Below are 24711 nucleotides of genomic sequence, written 5' to 3' on the forward strand. Positions count from 1 at the left end.
TAGTTTTTGGAAAAGTTACAACAGACAGTTCTTTTTCCATTTTGGTGGCACTTTGAGCAATAAAGGATTGCGATATTGGTTAGTAATGTACTTGGAAAACATTAGGAGATATTGACTCACAGTTGTACCAATGGGTAAAAGCAGGGGGGAGGTTCCCAGCATCAAAGGGGGTTTTGTGCTACAAAAAGTGTCTTAAGAGTAAAACTTGGTGTTTAGATAATTTTAATTGTATATTTTACTGCGTGTTTTAGTTTTTTTCTTACAAAATAGTTCAAAATAAAAATTAATATTTCGGTATTTGTATTTTGTAAAATATGAAGCTGGTTAGTTTTACAAACATCAATGTATCTACTCTACTCATCCAGGTTTCTTGCGGTTAGCTTTTAGATCAACAATCAGGGGTGACAATTGGGGGAGGGGCTATCCCCCTTGATTTTGAGAGATAAAACTGTTTCAAAATTTATTTTAATATGTATATTTGTGAAATGTTTTTGACAATTGAAATTCCTTTATGGCTCAACAAATTCTTAAAATGTTGAAAGTCAAAAATTAACAATGAAATTTCGATCCTGTTTGGATGGTATTTTACTTTTCAGACCCCTTCCAAGGCGAAATTTCACTTGCGTGCCAACAACCAAAGCTGTAAGAGCCGTCTTGATTCAAAAACTGTCTCAACATCTACAGAGACATTTACGACTAGGTAGATGCCATATGACACCCAATCACGGGTTGTGTTTGACTTTGACTCCATCCCACACGGATGGAAACATCGGGACCCCAACCCCACTAGGTCAAAAGACAAAGCCAACGCACTCTTTGCCCAAAACCGTATCCCAGTGGGAGAAGTCGTAAGCCTGACAAGCGTTAGGTCAACCTGAAGGCTCGTGGTCTCGTGATTTGCCCCTGAGCAAAATGAACACTAATTCAAGTTGCAAGGAACATCGCGTGATCTTATTCTTAGGGTTTAGATTTGTTCTTACTATTGAATATTTTTGTTCGTGGAGTTTCTTAAATAACAGAAAATGGTCTAATATTATTGAAACGATCCTGATTTCTGACTAAGAATTGTCAAGAGAACGGCACTTTGTCCTAGACCCGTAAGCGAAACGACGGGTATTTGGATTGGCATACGCAAATATAGGATAATTTTATAACGTCAAAGGTAGAATATTTCCCCAGTGGACAAGGAAAAGAAGGGACGCCATGACCAGATAGAAATTTTCCTTATCAAAGAACTTGCATTAGGTAGAGAAAGTAAAATATACTACTACTACTAAAAACTCATCGTAGCACCAAGCTACCTGAGGCCAACACAGCTACGCACGCTCCTCCTTCATCACAATCTATTCAAAGCCACCCTTTTTACACCGTCCTCGGAAGTTTCCATTTCCTTTAAATCTGTCTTTATGACATCCTACCACCCCAGACGAGGACGACCAGCTTTCCATTTAGCCCTATATGGTTGGCCAAGAAGGACGATCTTCGGCAATTTGTCATCCGCAGAACTTGCCCTAGCCATATCAATCCTTCTTTCATTATAGCCCTAGAAAGCGGGATTGAACCACATTTTCCACATAAACACATAGAGTTGGGATTGAAATACGGTCAGTCAGTAGGGTACCCAGTACAATCCGTAGGCAATTTCTCTGGAAAACATCCAGCAAATCTTCATCCGCTTTTGCTGCACCCATTGTTCAGAGCCATATTTGACCACTGTCATCACTATACCATCACTGTATCATCACTGACTTATCTTCCTATTCTTCCAAACTTTTTTAAACTGTAAAAAAAAGAAAAGAAAAAAAAACACCCTGGGCCTTTGCTATTCTACTTTTGACATCTTACCTGCTCCCACCGTCTTTACTAATAATACTACCAAGGTAAGTGAAGCTGCCCACCTTATCACTTATTCCTAGCCTTAGTGACTTAATGTTCTTAACATTAATTTTCAAACCTATTCTAGCACCCTGAACTGGCCAAAACTCTAAACGTTCATTCATTTTGCTTAAACTTTCATCTAGGATGCTGAAATCTTCAGCGTAATCTAAGTCCAAGAGAATGTTTCCTCCCCATTTGATTCTGTGGTGTCCCATTGCCTTTCCTGTGCTCCTTAAGACAAAGTCCATCAAAATGATCAATGTAAGGGGAATAGAACACAACCCTGCTTAACACCTGATTTAATAATAAACCAGCTGTTAACCTCATTTCCTACCTGAACCCGAGCAGTATTATCCTCGTACATAGCACTAATCACGTTAATGTATTTGTCCGGTGTACCATATAAGGATAAAACCATTGTTAAAGCTCTTCTATCAACAAAATCGAACACTTGCTCATAATCTATAAAAACTGAGGACCAAAGGTTTTTGACAACTAAGGCACTTCTCGATTGTTAAGTAAAGAGTGAAAATTTGGTCGACACATCCTCTGCTCTTTCTAAAACCGCACTGTTTTTCTCTTAAAACTTTGTGTACAGCCTCTTTCAGTCTAAAAAAGTATCATGTTAATAAGGAATATGCTACCTATAGAGACAAGACTACTGCTTCGATAATTACGACACTCACTCTTACCACCTTTCTTACACTGATGTTTAATTAAGGTTTTCCTAAAATCGTTAGGTACTTCTCCTTTTTCAAAAATTATATTCATAATCTTCGGTAACTTAGTTGTAACCTCAGACCCACCATATTTAAGAACTCATTTACCACACTATCAGCACCTGGAGCCTTATTGTTTTTTAATCCTTTTAGCACTATCGTCAATTCTTCCTCACAAAACAAATCTCCTTCACATCCAAGGTATCACATTTTTTTTTCATTTTCCTTTGTATCTTTTCCTGCAACTGTATCTCGGTTTAGCACATTCTCATAATGTTCCGCCCATCTCTCTTTAACTCTTTTCTTATCACTAATTGTGGCCCCTTTCCTATCTTTGACTGGGACAAGTCTGGATTGACTACTCCCTCTCAATTTATCCACATTCCAGTACAATATTTTACTATTATACCGTCTAGCTGTATCTTCCACATCCTCGGCAATTTTATACATGGCCTCCACTTCACACCTCCTTAGTTCATATTTTAATGCTTTTTCCACTTTCTTTACATTCCTTTTGTTTTCATACGACCTATCACTCAGATAATTCTTGTACAAGCCCCTTCTCCTCTCTATCAAACATAAAGCATTTTCACTAATATCTCTAGAAGCAGTCCTAATATTGTTCCCTAAAACACTATCAGCAACTTCACTAGTTGTTTTTCTAAAATTATTCCATCCATCTTCCACATTGTCAAATTTTAAACTCTCCAGTTTAATATTCGACTGTTCTCGAAAAGTTTCTTTCAAATTCTCGTCCTGGAGTCAACTAGAATCATAGCTTCCCGGGAGGTAATTACCCTTCCAAACTTTCAACTTAACCCTAGACACTACCAGATAATGATCTTTACTTTTAACATCAATAACAGCACTCCTATATACGGTAGTATCTTTTATTGATCCTGCCAGTCTTCGGTTTACTATAACATAATCAATAAGGTTTACTGTCTTATCATCACGCGAATACCATGTCGACTTATGGCCATTTTGTGATCAAACACCATTTGGGTATAACTATATTGTTATACCTACAAAATTGCAAAAGTCTGAAGCCATTACAGTTTTCTTTTGTTAGACCAAATTTACCTAGGCTAGGATACCATGTATCCCTGTTTCTAACGACCTGGACGTTACAATCTCCTAGTAAAAACACCATATTTCTACCTAGAACCCTGTCTATTTACTGCTGTAACTGGAAGTAAAGTTCATATGAGTTACTAGTATCTCCGTCAGTCGGTTCAACCGTGGCATATACCGCTATAGCTGATACTCTAAACTTTTTAGTCATAAAATAAGCAATTAGTATTCTATTATTAATACCTTCCCAGCCTAGACGAGACTTAGCAGCTTCCTTATTCATCATGAGAACTACTCCCTATCTATGAACCACATCCTTCCTGCATGAGTAAACAAGTTCTATATCACCTAGTTTCATGCTTCCTACCCCTGGGATATGAGTTTCTGAAATTCATAATAAGTTCAGTTCGAATTGTCAAATTCGTCAGTCAAAATTTCGATACGATAGCCATTTTTCAACGTCGTAACATTCCAAGTTCCAATTTCCATCTTCTTTAAATCATTGAAATTATTTTGGCTTCAGGAAAAACAATGATCCCGGATACTAGTGCAGAACGGGGATCAACATGTCTTCTCAAGTCTGCACCGAAGCACTTAAGCCGGCTTAGAACCGGACAGCAAGAAGTCCTTGGGAGCTCCAGCATGAATGGAGGCTTTGTGCAATCTTGGGTCTATCTTGGTCACAACATAGTTTTCAGCACTTGACGATGCTCTTCCATCAACAAGAGTCGAAATCCTACACAGACAGACCCAAGCCTATTACCTCCGACTCATTATATATCCATGCCTACAAATATTATTCTACTACGGGGAAAATTATTGTAAGAAATAAGGCAAACTAATTTTTTCCACCGAGTGGGATTCGAACCTGCTCACTTTTAATTATAAAGGTTCTACTTTCTCTACTACACCGGTACAATATAGAGAAAGTTAATAAAGATTACCCAAATTTTATATTTAGTCAAAGAAATTAGTGCGCCCCGAGATTTCATGTATCTGTTCGGTCGCTGGAAATTAAAAGTAAATTTTAAAACTGTATCGTTCTATTTTACTGGCTGAAAATTTTTCTCGTTTAGATTTCCTTTTGTTTCTAACAATTTTTTTTTTGTTTAGAATTGAAAAGACAATGCATTTCTAAATATAAATTTTATAGAAAAGCGCAGAAGACTAAATCTTATTTGTTCCATTACTAATTAATTTGAGTAAATTGTGGAAAAAATTATATGCAATTTTATAGTACATAATAGTTTTAGTTCATAGTTCAAGATAAATTATATATGACTATTAGTAATGAAAAGTTGGGTAGCCAAAAATTTCTAATTATTTTCAGAAATGAAAAAAAAAATCAGAAAAAAATCGTATTCCAGAAATCTGGAACCCGACAATGCGAAATCACCAAAATACGTTTGCTTTATTCCTCAATTCTTAGGTTTACTACAAAGTGGCCCAAAATCGCACGGTCTGAGACTTGACAAAGTTCTGGGAATAAGAAAATGGCCCTATAGTATATACTATATTGCCCTATAATACTCCTATAATCTACAAGTTCAATAGTTTCCCGCACGGTTTAATGTAAAATAGAAATTTAAGTAGATATGTCGTTATATTTATTTAGCAAAGAAGTTCCATTGACTGTGGATTAAATAAACACACACGCACACACATATATATATATATATATATATATATATATATATATATATATATATATATATATATATATAATATATATATATATATATATACATATATATATATATATATATATATATAAATATATATATATATATATATATATATATATATATATATATATATATATATATATATATATATATATATATATATATATATATATATATATATATATATATATATATATATATGGTATGTTTGGATTTTCTGGCCTAAAAAAAAATATAACTAGGGTACAAGTTTGAGAAAAATTATATATATATATATATATATCTATATATATAAAAATAAGTTGTCTGTCTGTGGATGGATCAGGTGACGTCACCTGAAAAAACTGGATCAGGTGACGTCAAAACTGAAAAAACTAAAAAAAGGCAAAAACTGCAAAAAAAACTAAAAACTAATAAAATAAATAAAAAAGCTAAAAAACTAAAAAAACTAAAAAAAGGCAAAAACTACAAAAAAAACTAAAAACTAATAAAAAAGCTAAAAAACTAAAAAAACTAAAAAAAGGCAAAAACTACAAAAAAAACTAAAAACTAATAAAAAAAATAAAAAAGCTAAAAAACTAAAAAAACTAAAAAAACTAAAAAAAGGTAAAAAACTAAAAAAACTAAAAACTAAAAAAAACTAAAAAAAAAAGGAAAAAACTGAAAAATAAGCTAAAATAAAGGTAAAAACCAATAAAAAACTAAAAAAAAACTGAAAAAACTAAAAAAAGGCAAAAACTACAAAAAAAACTAAAAACTAATAAAAAAAGTAAAAAAGCTAAAAAACTAAAAAAACTAAAAAAACTAAAAAAAGGTAAAAAACTAAAAAAAATAAAAAATAAAAAAAAACTAAAAAAAAGGAAAAAACTGAAAAATAAGCTAAAATAAAGGTAAAAACCAATAAAAAACTAAAAAGAAAAAAAGGAAAAAACTAAAAAAAATTTTCATCTAAAAAACTAAAAAAAACTAAAAAAGGTAAAAACTGAAAGAACTAAAAAAGAAAAAAATAAATGACAAAACTCAAAGAGAAAGCGACCAGGACAAAAGGAATGTTCGATTAGCAATCAACAAAGCACCGGGACACAGGGAGTATAAATGACGACCAGGACATAAGTAAAAAAAAAAACTATCTATATATATAAAAATAAGTTGTCTGTGGATCTGTGGATCGTGGATCAGGTGACGTCACCTGAAAAAACTGGATCAGGTGACGTCAAAACTGAAAAAACTAAAAAAAGGCAAAAACTACAAAAAAACTAAAAACTAATAAAAAAAATAAAAAAGCTAAAAAACTAAAAAAACTAAAAAAAGGCAAAAACTACAAAAAAAACTAAAAACTAATAAAAAAGCTAAAAAACTAAAAAAACTAAAAAAAAGGCAAAAACTACAAAAAAAACTAAAAACTAATAAAAAAAATAAAAAAGCTAAAAAACTAAAAAAACTAAAAAAACTAAAAAAGGTAAAAAACTAAAAAAACTAAAAACTAAAAAAAACTAAAAAAAAGGAAAAAACTGAAAAATAAGCTAAAATAAAGGTAAAAACCAATAAAAAACTAAAAAAAAACTGAAAAAACTAAAAAAAAGGCAAAAAATACAAAAAAACTAAAAACTAATAAAAAAAGTAAAAAAGCTAAAAAACTAAAAAAACTAAAAAAACTAAAAAAACTAAAAAAAGGTAAAAAACAAAAAAATAAAAAATAAAAAAAAACTAAAAAAAAAGGAAAAAACTGAAAAATAAGCTAACATAAAGGTAAAAACCAATAAAAAACTAAAAAGAAAAAAAGGAAAAAACTAAAAAAAATTTTCATCTAAAAAACTAAAAAAAACTAAAAAAGGTAAAAACTAAAAGAACTAAAAAATAAAAAAATAAATGACGACACTCAAAGAGAAAGCGACCAGGACAAAAGGAATGTTCGATTAGCAATCAACAAAGCACCGGGACCCAGGGAGTATAAATGACGACCAGGACATAAGTAAAAAAAAAATTAACAAAACTAAAAAGAAGGTAAAAACTACAAAAAAACTAAAAAGAAAAAAAAAACTAAAAACTAATAAAAAAACTAAAAATCTAAAAATCTAAATAAACTAAAAAAGAAAAAAAAAGGAAAAAAATAAAGGAGAAAAACAAAACTAAAAAACGAATGTATATACAGACCGGTACACCGGGATACAAATGACGACCGGGACACAGGGAATATAAATGACGACCGGGACACAGGGACACAACTACAACGGGGACACCGGGGGAAACAGGGGGATATAAATGACGACCGGGACAAAAAAACTAAAAAGAAAAAAAAAAACTAAAAACTAATAAAAAAAACTAAAAAATCTAAAAATCTAAATAAGCTAAAAAAGAAAAAAAGGAAAAAAATAAAGGAGAAAAACAAAACTAAAAAACGAATGTATATACAGACCGGGACACCGGGATACAAATGACGACCGGGACACAGGGAATATAAATGACGACCGGGACACAGGGACACAACTACAACGGGGACACCGGGGGAAACAGGGGGATGTAAATGACGACCGGGACACCGGGACAGGGAATGGTCGATTAGCAATCACCATCAACAAAGCTCAAGGGCAATCATTAGAATCATGAGGTATAGATCTGAATACAGATTGTTTTCCCATGGACCATTATATGTTGCATGTTCAAGAGTCGGTAAACCTGACAATCTATTTATATGCAAAGACAATGGGACAGCAAAGAATGTTGTATATTCGCAAGTTTTACGTAGTTAAAACCATATATATATATATATATATATATATATATATATATATATATATATATATATATATATATATCTATCTATATTCACAGGTGGGACACAGGGACACAACTACAATGGCGCGTAACTATTATGGCGCGTAACGACTTACGCGCGCGGGGGGGATTGGGGGGGCGCGAAGCGCCCCCACCAACTAGGTGTTGGGGTGGCGCGAAGCGCCACCCCAACAGCTAGTATAATATATATATATATATATATATATATATATATATATATATATATATATATATATATATATATATATATATATATATATATATATAATAATAATTGTATATATAATATATATATATAATATATATATATATAAACGCTCAATAATTGTGTTGCCTATGTATTTATTTATATATATCTTTTTTCTCGAAAATGGCTCTATATATTTTCGGGAAAATTGGTATTCTTAGATTTTCTGGCCTAAAAAACAATTTGTAGGTGTCAGAAATTTGAGAAAAATTGTTAAGAGCCTTAATTTTGGAAAAAAAGTATTCATTTGAGTGATTTTATATTTACGAATATATTCGGAAAGCATACATACGTCATATTTGACTGAGTATTGACTACCGTAGCCTTGTCAGGGCCCGGTGGCAAAGCCGCTGGCCTCCTGGTACTATATATATATATATATATATATATATATATATATATATATATATATATATATATATATATATATATATATCATGAAAAGAGAAATCACCAATGCAACAGCACAAAAAAAAAAGAGACAGAAGGAGAAAAGGAAGACTGTTTTCCTAAATTAGTGATTAATATAGACCAGCACTTGGATGATGCCTTAACCCTACTCATCCATACAATCACATAGGTCAAACAGCATAGCCACACACAATCAACCATAAAGAATAATCCATGGACAGGCAGTCATGTCGTCAATAAGTATAAGTCGTCATTTACCAAACAATAGAAAAAATAATATAGACAAATAATTCAGAGGCAACGCCCAACATAAGGGCTGATCAGGAGAATACACTGGCCTATATAGGGTTTCGCCACTCTAAATTCTCTACCCAGCACAGTGCTGTGGCTACCACAGAATATCCATGGCATCCCCGCGTCAGGTATCACCCCCAAAATACATGCCTATGAAAAAAACAAACAAAAAAAAATAGCAAATGTAAAAAAACCAAGTAAAACCAAAACAAGCTTATCCTGTTAATATATCCCTCCCTTTAGCAACAATAGGTAAACTAAATATTATAAATTTTACCAAATCACAAATATTAACACATTACAAAAAACCTGAATGAACTAAACAATTATAGAATTCATCTTTACCATGTGGCTAATTTTTAAGAAAATCCGCTCAATTAGAAACAAAATTCAAAATAAATGGCGCTGCGACAACATTTCTCGAACCTCCGAAATTAGTTGAAAATTTCTTTAAGTATTTCTAGATAATTCTTTTGATATTTATTTAAAAGGTCGTTATAATGAAAACTATATATATATATATATATATATATATATATATATATATATATATATATATATATATATATATATATATATATATATATATATATATATAGCACACACAAATAACTATTCCTCATATACGAAAAAATATACGAAAAAATAATACTTAAGATAAAATTTCAAATGAAAAATAACACTCTACTAACTTACACCCTATAAAAATATTTTTCTATGTTCCATGAGTATCGAAACACACCAACCCGAATCCCTGTTTTTTAGTAAATTGTTGGTGCCTAGCCTCTCCTTCGCATATTTGTTACGAAATGTAATATCAGTTTTTCACATATCTATATATCAGTTTACAATTGGTATATCCGGGCCCTAGAGAAACAAACGATTTGGAATCTATTCTAAGCTGTGAAACATCTGCATTTTGTTCTAACTAACAAAGACAATACTTTTTTTCCGAAGTAGTTTTAATTATAATGTCTAACCATCCTTTCAAATTTGAGATAATGCTTTCTTCAATTTCCACTAATTTGCGTCTCTCTCTCTATTAAATAAAAGCGTAAAATGATATACCAAATCCCCCTTTTGTTTCAATGGTGCGACGGATAAACTCAGTTTTTATTGTTCGAATCTTTATATGTTTTGGGCATGGACTAGGGGCTACCAACTTAATTTCTTGTCCCAAAAAATATTAAACTAAAATTTTGACGGATCTGAAGTATCTTTATTGCATTCAGATTAAATTTTATATTTAACTCCATGGTCTGCCGCATCCATCTTAAAATATTTAAACAGATAAGTTTATTTGCTTACTTTTTCATAGTTTAAACGCCGCGTCACCACCAAGAGCTCAATGGTACGCAATGTTTCAGGTATTATTAATTTTCCCTCCAAATGAGCCTCTTTTACATCTCAATTTTTATTTCCATCTCCGATGTCAACCGCATCGATCTTGATATATTTGAACAGATAAGTTTATTTGCTTACTTTTTCATAGTTTAAACGCCGCGTCACCACCAAGAGCTCAATGGTACGCAATGTTTCAGGTATTAGTAATTTTCCCTCCAAATGAGCCTCTTTTACCTCTTAATTTTTATTTCCATCTCCGATTTCAACCGCATCGATCTTGATATATTTGAACAGATAAGTTTATTTGCTTACTTTTTCATAGTTTAAACGCCGCGTCACCACCAAGAGCTCAATGGTACGCAATGTTTCAGGCATTAGTAATTTTCCCTCCAAATGAGCCTCTTTTACCTCTTAAATTTTATTTTACTCTCCGTCGTCAACCGCATCGATCTTCATATATTAGAACAGATAAGTTTATTTGCTTAGTTTAAACGTCGCGTTCCCCCTCTAACTAAATGATACTCAATTTTTTAGGTATTAGCAATTTTACCTCAAAATTTTTACTTCAAAATGAGCCCCTTTTACTTTTCGAATTCATTTTCATCTCCGTCGTCCACCGCATCGACCTTCATATGTTTGAACAGATAAGTTAATTTGCTTAGTTTAAACGTCGCGTTACCGCCACTAACTAAATGATATTCAATGTTTTAGGCATTACCAATTTTACCTCAAATTAAGCCTCTTTTACATCTTAAATTTATTTTCATCTCCGTCGTCAACCGCATCGACCTTCATATATTTGAACAGATAAGTTAATTTGCTTAGTTTAAACGTCGCATTACCACCACTAACTAAATGATATTCCATGTTTTAGGCATTACCAATTTTACCTCAAATTAAGCCTCTTTTACATCTTAAATTTATTTTCATCTCCGTCGTCAACCGCATCGACCTTCATATATTTGAACAGATAAGTTAATTTGCTTAGTTTAAACGTCGCATTACCACCACTAACTAAATGATATTCCATGTTTTAGGCATTACCAATTTTACCTCAAATTAAGCCTCTTTTACATCTTAAATTTATTTTCATCTCCGTCGTCAACCGCATCGACCTTCATATATTTGAACAGATAAGTTAATTTGCTTAGTTTAAACGTCGCATTACCACCACTAACTAAATGATATTCCATGTTTTAGGCATTACCAATTTTACCTCAAATTAAGCCTCTTTTACATCTTAAATTTATTTTCATCTCCGTCGTCAACCGCATCGACCTTCATATATTTGAACAGATAAGTTAATTTGCTTAGTTTAAACGTCGCATTACCACCACTAACTAAATGATATTCAATGTTTTAGGCATTACCAATTTTACCTCAAATTAAGACTCTTTTACATCTTAAATTTATTTTCATCTCCGTCGTCAACCGCATCGACCTTCATATATTTGAACAGATAAGTTAATTTGCTTAGTTTAAACGTCGCATTACCACCACTAACTAAATGATATTCCATGTTTTAGGCATTACCAATTTTACCTCAAAATAAGCCTCTTTTAACTTCTTAAATTTTATATTCATCTGCATCGTCAATCGCTTCGATCTTTATATATTTGAACAGATAAGTTCATTTGCTTATTTTCCATAGTATATTTTTCCATAACAAACAATAACACACCCACACTAAAAGTTCTTGGTTAAAAATCCATTTTTTGAAATAGCCTAGGCATTATTACTTCTTAAAGCATTAAATAAAAAAACAAGTTTTTTTAACTGAAAGTAAGGAGCGGCATTAAAACTTAAAACGAACAGAAATTACTTCGTATATGAAAGAGGCTACTTCCTCATCAACGCCCCGCTCTTTACGCTAAAGTTTGACTCTGTCTCTCAATTCTTCTTTTTAAAACAGTAAAAAACTTTAGCGTAAAGAGCGGGGCGTTGATGAGGATGTAGCCTCTTTCATATACGAAGTAATTTCTGTTCGTTTTAAGTTTTAATGTCGCTCCTTACTTTCAGTTAAAAAAACTTGTTTTTTTATTTAATTTCTGAACGTTTTTGAATCAATGCATGTTTTGATTTTGGCTCTCCGCAGAGGAATAATTAAAACAAAATTTGCATTTTTTTTTGGCTAAATGGCTTTCTCATAATTTTGATCGAATGATTTTGAGAAAAAAAGAGCGGGGGAGGAAGCCTAGTTGCCGTCCGATTTTTTGGTTAATTAAAAAGGCAACTAGAACTTTTAATTTTTTACGAATATTTTTATTAGTAAAAGATTTACGTAACTTATAAATTAGCTTACGTAAAGAACTTTTGTATTCTCACATTTTTATTACATATATGAGGGGGTTCGCCCCCTTGTCAGATCCTCGCTCTTTGCACTAAAGCTTAAATTTTGTCCCAATTCATTAAGAATGACCCCAGAATCACAAAAGCCGTAGAATAAATAGTTGAAATTACTAAAAATACTTTAACGTAAAGAGCGAGGTATTAGGAAAAGGTGAGCCCCTCAAATGGGTAATAATTTCTGTTTGTTTTAAGTTTTAATGCTGTTCCTTACATCCAGCTGAAAGAACTTTTTCATATTTATTTTTTCATTGTGTTTTTAAATAATGCTAGTAAATCCTGCGCTCCCTTCATGGAGATTTTCTTCCCCCATGACAAATTATCGATGGAAAGATCCCCCAGCATATCCCCCTCTTCTCAACCCCTCCCCAAACCAAAAAAATCCTCCCGAAAACGCCTGTACACTTTCCAATAACCATTGCTATATGTAAGCATTGGTCAAAGTTTGTAACTTGTTGCCCCTCCCATGGAGACTGTGGGGGAGTAAGTCGTCCCCAAAGACATAGTTATAAGGTTTTTCGACTACGCTGAATAAAATGGCTGTCTCTGAATTTTGATCCGTTGACTTTGGTAAAATAATTAGCGTGGGAGGGGGCCTAGGTACCCTCCAATTTTTCTGGTCACTTAAAAAGGGCACTAGAACTTTTCATTTCCGTTAGAATGAGCCCTCTTGCAACATTCTAGGACAACTGGATCGATACGATCACCCCTGGAAAAAAAAAAAAAACAAAAAAAAACCAATAAACACGCATCCGTGATCTGCCTTCTGGCAAAAAATACAAAATTCCACATTCTTGTAGATAGGAGCTTGAAACCTCTACAGTAGGGTTCTCTGATACGCTGAATCTGATGGTGTGATTTTCGTTAAGATTCTATGACTTCTAGGGGGCGTTTCCCCCTATTTTCTAAAATAACGCAAATTTTCTCAGGCTCGTAACTTTTGATGGGTAAGACTAAACTTGATTAAACTTATATATTTAAAATCAGCATTAAAATGCAATTCTTTTGATGTAGGTATTGGTATCAAAATTCCATTTTTTAGAGTTTTGGTTACTATTGAGCCGGGTCGCTCCTTACTACAGTTCGTTACCACGAACTGTCGTTACCACTGGACTGAAAGTCCAGCCAAGACTGTGTGATAAAAGCTGACATTTTACAAGCTAAAAAGGCTCATTCATTTCACTAACTGCATTTATTAAAAATTGGAATAATTTCTTATTGCGATTAAATAAAAAAAAAAGTTTTTTTAACTGAAAGTAAGGAGCAAAATTAAAACTTAAAACGAACAAAAATTACTTCATATATGAAAGGGGCTGCCTCACCAACACCCCGCTCTTTACGCTAAAGTTTGACTCTTTCTCTCAACTATTCTTTTTAAAACAGTAAAAAAGTTTAGCGTAAAGAGCGGGGCGTTGGTGAGGCAGCCCCTTTCATATACGAAGTAATTTTTGTTCGTTTTAAGTTTGCTCCTTACTTTCAGTTAAAAAAAATTTTACAAGCTAAAAAGGTTCATTCATTTCACTAACTGCATTTATCAAAAATTGGAATAATTTCTTATTGCGATTAAATAAAAAAAAAAAATGTTTTTTTAACTGAAAGTAAGGAGCAAAATTAAAACTTAAAACGAACAAAAATTACTTCATATATGAAAGGGGCTGCCTCACCAACACCCCGCTCTTTACGCTAAAGTTTGACTCTTTCTCTCAACTATTCTTTTTAAAACAGTAAAAAAGTTTAGCGTAAAGAGCGGGGCGTTGGTGAGGCAGCCCCTTTCATATACGAAGTAATTTTTGTTCGTTTTAAGTTTGCTCCTTACTTTCAGTTAAAAAAACTTGTTTTTTTTATTTAATTTCTGAACGTTTTTCAAGGGTTCAAGGTTCAAGGTTCAAGGTTCTTTTATTATAACCAATATATACAAAATATTAGGTAACTCAAGGCTGAGAGTATAGCTCGAATGCAATTGAGCTACCTTTAAGAAACACTAAATATGCACAAAATTAAAAATAAAAACTTCTCTTAACCAAACTTGACAGAAATAAATAAAAAACAAATCCCGTGCCGTACGATACCACTTCCATCCTCCGCGCACCATCCTGAGACACAATTAAATTTACAACTTAAAACCAAGTGAGTCAAAAGACATCTGGAGGTCTCATGGGCGAACCCCAGAGACCAACCCAATACTAAAAAAAAAAATATAAACATCCCTAAAAAAAAAAATAAAAAAAATAAAAAATCATATTATTTAGATTTATAACTCTCAATCAGCACTCTTTTCAACTTCCGTCTTATAGCATCTATGCTTATATTAAAATCAATCTCATTTTTCAAACTTTCCCAATGTAGAGGAATCAAATACCTCAGGCAAAAACGCGACCTCTCTGTAACTACCATAGGAGTCCGCAGATTATATTTACCACGGGTTTCAACTTGTGAAGATGAAGGAGAAGAAATAAGACCCATCGATGCAAAATATCTGGGGAGCTTTTCTCGTTCAAGCTTAATCTTAAACATAACACTTAAAAATTGGATACTTTGCCGAACAGGAAGAATATTATGAAGTGAAAAAAGGGTCTCTGTTGTGGATTTTAAGGGGAACTTTGATGGCGATGGCAGAAAAGGTTTAAGTATACGAACTGCTTTATTTTGTATAATCTGTAGAGGGGTAACATTACTTTTAAAAGTGTTCAAAAAAATAATAGATGCATAATCAAAATGGGATGCGTGTTTTGATTTTGGCTCTCCGCAGAGGAATAATTAAAACGAAATTTGCATATTTTTTTTTTTTTTGCTAAATGGCTTTCTCATAATTTTGATCGAATGATTTTGAGAAAAAAGAGCGGGAAAGGAAGCCTAGTGATTTTTGCCCTCTGATTTTTTGTTTAATTAAGATAAAGGCAACTAGAACTTTTAATTTTTTACGAATTTTTTTTTAAGTAAAAGATATATATGTAACTTATAAATTAGCTTACGCAAAGAACTTTTGTATTCTCATGTTTTTGTTACATATATAAGGGGTTCTCCCCCTCGTCAGTACGTACCTCGCTCTTTACACTAAAGCTTAAATTTTGTCCCAATTCATTAAGAATGACCCCTGAATCACAAAAGCCGCAGAATAAATAGTTGAATTACTAAAAATACTTTAGCGTAAAGAGCGAGGTATTAGGAGGAGGTGAGCCCCTCATATGGGTAATAATTTCTGTTCGTTTTAAGTTTTAATGCTGCTGCTTACTTCCAGCTGAAAAAAACTTTCATATTTATTTTTTCATTGTTTTTTTTAAGAAATGCTAGTAAATGCTGCAATCCCTTCATGTAAATTTTCTTCCACCATAACAAATTCCTCGATGAAAAAGTTTCCCCAGATATCCCCCTCTTCTCAACCCCTGCCTCCAACCAAAAAATCCTCCTGAAAACGCCTGTACACTTCCCAATAACCATTACTAAATGTAAGCACTGGTCAAAGTTTTGAGCTTGTAACCCCTCCCACGGGGACTGTGGGGGAGTAAGTCGTCCCCAAAGACATAGTTATAAGGTTTTTCGACTACGTTGAATAAAATGGCTATCTCTGAATTTTGTTCTGTTGACTTTGGGAAAATAATTAGCGTGGGAGGGGGCCTAGGCGCCCTCCAATTTTTTTGGTCACTTAAAAAGGGCACTATAACATTTCATTTCCGTTAGAATGAGCCCTCTCACAACATTCTAGGACCACTGGGTCGATACGATCACCCCTGGAAAAAAAAACAAAAAACAAATAAACACGCATCCGTGATCTGCCTTCTGGCCAAAAAAAATTCCACATTTTTGTAGATAGGAGCTTGAAACTTCTACAGTAAGGTTCTCTGATACGTTGAATCTGATGGTGTGATTTTCGTTAAGATTCTATGCCTTGTAGGGGGTGTTTTCCCCTCTTCTAAAATAAGGCAAATTTTCTCAGGCTCGTAACTTTTGATGGATAAGACTAAACTTGATTAAACTTATATATTTAGAATCAGCATTAAAATACAATTCTTTCGATATAGTTATTGGTATCATAATTTCATTTTTTAGAGTTTTGATTACTATTGAGCCGGGTCGCTCCTTACTACAGTTCTCTCCCAGGGTTCTCTGATACGCTGAATCTGATGGTGTGAATTTTGTTAAGATTCTATGACTTTTAGGGGGTTTTCCCTCCTATTTTCTAAAATAATGCGAATTTTCTTAGTCTCGTAATTTATGATGGGTAAGACTAAACTTGATGAAACTTATATATTTAAAATCAGCTTAAAAATGCAATTCTTTTAATAGCTATTGGTACCAAAATTCCATTTTTAGAGTTTTGGTTACTATTGAGCCGGGTCGCTCCTTACTACAGTTTGTTACCATGAACTGTTTTATTTTATAAAATTCGACAGGTTTTCTGAGGCTCATAACTTCTGATCCTTAATTTGACCTGAATGAATTCTACATATTATGTATTTAGGGAAAAGCCGCAATAAGTCGATTGTTTTGAGGTATGCGTCATAGTTGCAGCGATATAGTAAAGAGTGAAGCCCATAGTGACCAAAAACTTAAAAAATGAATTTTTAAACAAGTTTTTAATTGTGAAGGAATTACTCGATGATGCTGATTTGGCATTGCTAACTATTATATTATGCTTTAAAGTTTAACAAAAATTAATGATAACAGCAATATTATGAGACAGTGACAATTTGTCTCCCTTCTCTAGATTTTGAAGAACGTATATGACAACCTGCATACATTACTATATAACTTAAAACAAGTCTATATCATCCTTTATATTTTTTTTGATTAAAAGTATGTGAACAGTCTATTTTAAAAATCAACATATGAGGTACCTTGTGACAGCGCAGTGGGTTATGTCACGGCTCCAAATGATGGGGCTAAGGTTCAATCCCGCCTGTCGCAAGGAATGAATATATCATACCAGGCTATAATAATTTTTTTCTTATAATTGAATCAATTTGTTATATCGTTTCCAACTAACTTGAGGCAATTATTATCATGTGAATAAATAAAATACAAGTTTTTGTCTTCTAAATTTTAAACTTGTCAATTTTATTTTCTTCACATTTGCCCAAAGATATAGGATGTAAATTGGTCCAAAACACACAAGAGCTTTGTTTAACAAAGAAAGTGAGACATATTTTCAAATACCGAGATTGGCGTTATTAAATATGATATTTGGGATATATCATTAAATACCATATATCATTAAATATGATATATGGGATATATGGGGATCGATACTGTCGCAAGGAAGTTTTCAATAATCTTACAATCTGATAATTTTTTTCTTATGTTTGAATCAATTTGTTATATCGTTTCCATCTAACTTTAGACAATTTTTATCACGTGAATAAACAAAATACATGTTTTTGTCTTCTAAATTTTAAACTTGTCAATTTTATTTTCTTCACATTTGGCCAAAGATATAGGACGTAAATTGGCCCAAAAGACACAAGAGCTTTGTTTCACAAAGAAAGTGAGACATATTTTCAAATACCGAGATTGGCGTTATTATGTATCTGTTTTAAAAGGAATATGGTTGTGTACTTCTAAATTCTAATAAATCTCTTCACTTTCTATTTTGTTTTATCAAATTGTTAGTGGTAACAAACTGTAGTAAGGAGCGACCCGGCACAATAGTAATCAAAACTCTAAAAAATGGAATTATGATACCAATAGCTACATCGAAAGAATTGTATTTTAATGCTGATTCTAAATATATAAGTTTCATCAAGTTTAATTCTACCCATCAAAAGTAACGAGCCTGAGAAAATTTGCCTTATTTTAGAAAAGAGGGGGAAACACCCCCTACAAGTTATAGAATCTTAACGAAAATCACACCATCAGATTCAACTTATCAGAGAACCCTACTGTAGAAGTTTCAAGCTCTTATCTACAAAAATGTGGAATTTATTTTTTTGCCAGAAGGCAGATCACGGATGCGTGTTTGTTTCTTTGTTTTTTTTTTTTTTTTTTTTTTTTTTTTTCCAGGGGTGATCGTATCGACCCAGTGGTCCTAGAATGTTGCGAGAGTGCTCATTCTAACGGAAATGAAATGTTATAGTGCCCTTTTTAAGTGACCAAAAAAATTGGAGGGCACCTAGGCCCCCTCCCACGCTAATTATTTTCCCAAAGTCAGCGGATCAAAATACTGAGATAGCGATTTTGTTCAGCGTAGTCGAAAAACCTTATAATTGGGGCCTAGGTGCCCTCCAATTTTTTGGTCACTTAAAAAGGGGACTAGAACTTTTCATTTCCGTTAGAATGAGCCCTCTCGCAACATTCTAGGACAACTGGGTCGATACGATCACCCCTGGAAAAAAAAAAAAAAAAAAAAAAAAAAAAAAAAAAAAAAAAAAAAAAAACACGCATCCGTCATCTGCCTTCTGGCAAAAAATACAAAATTCCAAATTTTTGTAGATAGGAGCTTGAAACTTCTACAGTAGAGTTCTCTGATACGCTGAATCTGATGGTCTGATTTTCGTTAAGATTATATGACTTTTAGGGGGTGTTTCTCCCTATTTTCTAAAATAACGCAAATTTTCTCAGGCTCGTAACTTTTGATGGTTAAGACTAAACTTGATGAAACTTATATATTTAAAATCGGCATTAAAATGCAATTCTTTATATGTAGCTATTGGTATCAAAATTCCATTTCTTAGAGTTTTGATTACTATTGAGCCGGGTCGCTCCTTACTACAGTTCGTTACCACGAACTGTTTGATGTTTGCCTTCTCTGCAGCCAGTCTTGTAGTTTTTTTGGGATTGGGCTTGTGTTTGTTGGTTCCTATTTTTGCTTTATTTTCAATTAGATTATTTTCTATAATTAATTTTGTGTACATAGGGTTGAGTGTATATTCACCCAAGTCACTATTTAGGAATGTATTATTATTTAGGTTTTGTTTGATTTCAGTTGCCTCGCGGACAGTTTGTTTGGTTCCTAGGTCAATGCTAATTAGAAATGTATCGTCAAATATAACATAATGGTTTGGATTTCCAAATTTATGATTGCTGAAAGCTAAATCGAAAGATATGGAGCTATTTCAGATTTTAATGCTTTTTCAATAATTTATTTGTGTTGCTGTAATCTTGTTCCTAAATTTTGGTGGGTTCGATTAATGTAATAATTTCCACAACTACGTGGTATTCGTGTGATACACCCCTCTTAGACGAGTAACTAGGGTTTTATCCTCACCAGAATTGAGAAGATTCATTATACTTAAATTACTTGTGAAGACAATACGTAAATTATTGTTTAGACAATTTTTTTCAGTTTCGAAGTAATTTCCGGAATAAAAGGTAGGTAAATCGGGCTTGTGGGTTTATTCGAATCGTTTACTGGTGTGGGATTTAAGGCTTTGGAAGAATGTATCTTTAAAATCTTTGAGCAATAAGAGTATTTATGAGAGAAATTGGGTACCCGTTGCCCAAAAGTATGTCTGTAATAAAATTTAATACTTTTTTTTTATATACGGCTCTGAACAGATATTAAGTACTCAATTCACAAGACATATTACCACGCCTCTTTAACCTGTGGAGGATGGTTAGATTCGAAGTGAAGGTATCTATTAGAAAAAAACTTTTTTATATTTAATTTTTCATTGCTTTTTTTTTAATAATGCTAGAAAATCCTGCGCTCCCTTCATGGAAATTTTCTTCCCCCATGACAAATTCCTCGATGAGAAGTTCCCCCCGTTTATCCCCCTCTTCTCAACCCCTCCCCCAACCAAAAAATCCCCTTGAAAACGTCTGTACACTTCCCAATAACCCGTACTATATGTAAGCACTGGTCAAAGTTTGTAACTTGTAGCTACTCCCGCGGGGACTGCGGGGGATTAAGTCGTCCCCAAAGACATAGTTATAAGTTTTTTCGACTATGCTGAATAAAATAGCTACCTCAGAATTTGTTGCACACAATGCCACTTTCGTTGCATTTTCGCTCGAAAAATTGCGCTTCCAGTCCATTTTCGCTAGTATATTGTTCTACTTTATAATTATGCGTCTAATAACACTGATTAACACGAGTAAGTTAATTATACGAGAATTTTTCTACATTTTATTGTGTTTGAACACAAAACCTTCTGTTGTTAGTCTGAGTGTTAACTTTTTTACTTCGGAGAGCCTTCAGAAAAAAACGTTATTGTTCCATGCTGCTGATGTGAGCCCCATGAGAAGGGTGCATTAACCCTCCCCTTAGCTTTTTCGCCTTTCTATGTTTCGAATAATACCCCTTTTGATGTTTTCATTTAAAAATGACTATCTTGGTATCTTCATCAAAGAAAAAAATGGATAACAAAATAATTTACCCTCTAAATATTGAAAAACATATTCCCCACTCACCCCATAATTTCAATGAATTGATGCCCCTGAATGTGTAGGCTTTCATAAAATACGGCTCTGTTGGAACAAAAGTCCATTTTCCAGGACAGGGAGGCTGTACCGAAGTTCTGTATACAAGTTTCTGGCTTAACTTGGAAAATGTTTGGTCGAATAGAATGTCTCTTTCGCCCCCAAGTAAATTGTCATTTGATTATCAAGCAAATTCACACGTTGACATCCAAATCCTTGGTTGCTGAAAGTTTATTGTTTTTTTCCTACAAGCTAGTCTTGAAATGCAAATTTCCCCTGAAATGGCTTAGACAGTGTGTCACCCTCGGTCAAGCTACTGCAGTCGCCTGAATTGAAAGATATCAATTCATAAATTCTAATTTTTGGGAAGGTCAAACAGGGAAAAAAGTTCAGAGTCCAAGTGCAAATATTTTGGAAAAGAAGAAGTTGTGGATGTGAAAATGGCAAACACTTTGAGATTCAGACGAAAGCCAAAAGGAAATCTTGAGAAATAGACAAAACCGAGATAAACGCAAAAGCAACTAGAATAAAGAGGAATCAAACCCGCCTTACATGAAAATAATAAATTTGCTAGTTGCTTAGGAGAAAAACTAAGTAATTAGATGTATTTAACCACTGGTGGATCCAAGGGGCCGGAGGGACCCTAGGCAGGGTTTTTTTTTTTGGGGGGGGGGCGAGGGAGGAAAAATGGTACAGATTCTCCCCGGTAAAGTGAAGAAAAAATTATTATATATCCTATGCCCTTTGACTATCCGGGTATGGATCCCTCTTGTCCCCAATAAAAATGTTAAGGATTTGCCCCTACCACTAAGCTTTTCTGCTGCCCTCATTCCTTGTTTTTTCTGTTTTTCATTATTTTAAAAAATTGTAAATTTGGTCAATTATTGCGCCCTTGTCACATTGCCCACTCCTCCCAAGATTTTGCTTAATGACGCCCTTTTCACATTACCCCTTCCCCAAGATTTTACTCTAGATCTGCCCCTGTCTTAACAACATATCATCTTTTCTTAATCCTAATGTTCAAATAGGAAAAATGAAGATAAAGGCTAAACGAGTATATTGAGATCACTATCGATTTCTATTTCCCAAAACCCTAACCAAATATTTTTGAGGCATACTTTGAAATTGGTGGCTATGTCGTTTGGGACGAGTGTTCGAGTTCTGGAGTTGCAAATCCTTTGGCTGGAGTTGGGAGTCAGTGACTCAACCCTGCTAGCTCAGCTGCCATTACACGCAGAGGGTGAAATTTTGACCTTATGTTTATGAACCATAATAGCCGCATGGGTGGCACACCTGACCTGACAAGTCCCAGCCTAGGTTGGAGGTCAGTGTTGTTACTCCGCAAGCTCAGCTGTCTGGGTTTTAGAGGCAATGGACATTTGGCCCCGAGCCTCGGTGGATTCAAGTCCTGGTGCTTATAAGAAGAACGTATCCAGTGGGGGGCGGGGTACCGGCTTTGAGCCTGGGCTGTGGATGCAATGGACCTTTGAGGTCTGAGCCTCGACCCAGTTGTTCCCGCTTCGTCACAAATCATACAAGATCTGGCTAGTGAATATTATCGCTCATACTGACTGAAAACGCAGGACACTTGAAAATTGGTCACACTTCCTTTCGCTAATCAACATTATTTTCACTGGTATTAGTAAATGGGCCTAATTTATGACCTTGAAAGGTGTTCGAAAATTATTTTTATCTTATGAAGTTGTTGATCTACAGAATAAATAGAACAGGAAAATTCATAGATCCCCTTGCTGCCATGAGAATCCTGAGCATCACCATGAAATTTAGTGGGAAGACAAATGCTACCAGCAACTTTGATTTTACCACGATCAAAACGTAACTTTCCTATTTTATATATTTTACAGCTTATTCTTGCTTCCCAGGGGACATAGCCCCTTGCCGCCATTGATATTAATTGGGGTGGGGAGGGGCATGTCCCTTGCTAGATTTTCCCCTCTAGATTTTGTAAATCTAGATTTTGTAAATACATTTACCGCACACTTCCCTACATTTTTGTGGATTCACACCAATGTTTGCCCCCTCCCCTGTCCATATCCAAGGTTTAAGTTACAATCTAAGTTTCAGCACTTTCCTTTCTGCTAGGCAACACTCTCCAGTAGCGGCATGGATTCAATGTCCAAGTTCAAACAATTCCTATCTTTTTGCGAAAGTCAGTCTTGCATTCCTCTTGTCTCAAATATCAGATGGAAAGCTTAAGCACATTGATAAACTGGAATACAAGTTCAAGAGCTTCTTTCTCCTTCCCTTTTCTAAATTTTCCAGCGTTTGTAAAAATCCTAAAACTGAAATAGTTTCTTGTGTACCGAGTAGAGTAAGAGATATTTCACTGATGAACAATCTGTCCTCTGATTGGTTAAAATTAAAAAAGGGGCTTTTCTATAAAATTTTCGCAGTTGCTATTGGCTGCAGCTTATACGCTTGTCAGTAGTTGTCAAAGTGATACAACATTAAGAAACTACAAAACTGTTGAGTTAGTTATCTAGTTCTCAAGTATAAAGAGTTAGAACTGGATTAAAGCTTTAGTCGCTGGTATGTTTTTCTTGGTGTATACTTAGGGTGGTGGGAGAGAGACAGGAATGTAAATACATACTTTTATCAACAGTAACGGGTGAACCCCCTCATATACGTAATAAAAACATGAGAATACAGAAGTTCGTTACGTAAGCTAATTTGTAAGTTACGTGTATCTTTTACTAATAAAACTTTAAAAAAAAAAAAAATTGAAAGTTCTAGTTGCCTTTTTAAGTAGCCAAAAATCGGAGGGCAACTAGGCTTCCTCCCCGCTCCTTTTTTTCTCAAAATCATTCGGTCATATCTATAAGAAAGCCATTTAACCAAAAAAAAATTTTTGCAAATTTCTTTTTTAATTATTCATCTGCAGAGAGCCAAAACCAAAACATGCATTGATTCAAAAACGTTCAGAAATTAAATAGAAAAAACGAAGAAAGAATAACGATAGAAAGAAGAAGTTTTTTTAAAGGATAGTAAGGAGCGACATTAAAACTTAAAACGAATAGAAATTACTTCGTATATGAAAGGGACTGCTTCCTCATCAACGCCCCGCTCCCTACGCTATAGTTTTTAACTGTTTTAAAAAGTAGAGTTAAAGGAAAGAGTGAAACTTTAGCGTAAAGAGCGGGGCGTTGATGAGGAAGAAGCCCCTTTCATATACGAAGTAATTTCTGTTCGTTTTAAGTTTTAATGTCGCTCCTTACTTTCCCTTAAAAAAAAATTGTTTTTTCTATTTAATCCTTTCAAATCCTATCTTGGTGGGTTAAGAGTTGATATAGGGTAGACTTCAAATAGAAAAATAAAACATAAATAAAATAAATAATTGTGTATGGTTGCAGCCTTTACAAGTGCATCCAAGCCCCCCCCCCATATTGGAGCTATATATAGTCCAATGTTATATACATAAGATTGCTGGTTTTGTTGTTGATATTTTTCTTTGGTATTTACGTGTTATTCGACCACACTCAAGAAGTGAATTTAGGTTAATCGTAATGAGATATACTAAATATGATGAAAATATAATACTTAA

The 24711-nt window shown here is 33.5% G+C and overlaps 1 protein-coding gene across 2 annotated transcripts in view; it reads left to right on the forward strand.

Annotated features, from left to right (window-relative positions):
• The first annotated feature begins 23619 nt into the window (after positions 1-23619).
• The window catches only part of LOC136027841 (doublesex- and mab-3-related transcription factor A2-like), a 17720-nt gene continuing 16628 nt past the window's right edge, over positions 23620-24711 (forward strand). The window contains exon 1 of one of the 2 annotated variants that reach the window (XM_065705258.1): positions 23620-23699. The gene's annotated coding sequence lies outside the window, so the exon portion shown is untranslated. Of the gene's footprint in view, positions 23700-23726; positions 23843-24711 lie in introns of those variants that run through there. The other variant, XM_065705260.1, reaches the window with a different exon arrangement.

This window comes from Artemia franciscana, chromosome 6 (genome assembly GCF_032884065.1).
Source record: "Artemia franciscana chromosome 6, ASM3288406v1, whole genome shotgun sequence".
Taxonomy (NCBI): Eukaryota; Metazoa; Arthropoda; class Branchiopoda; order Anostraca; family Artemiidae; genus Artemia; species Artemia franciscana.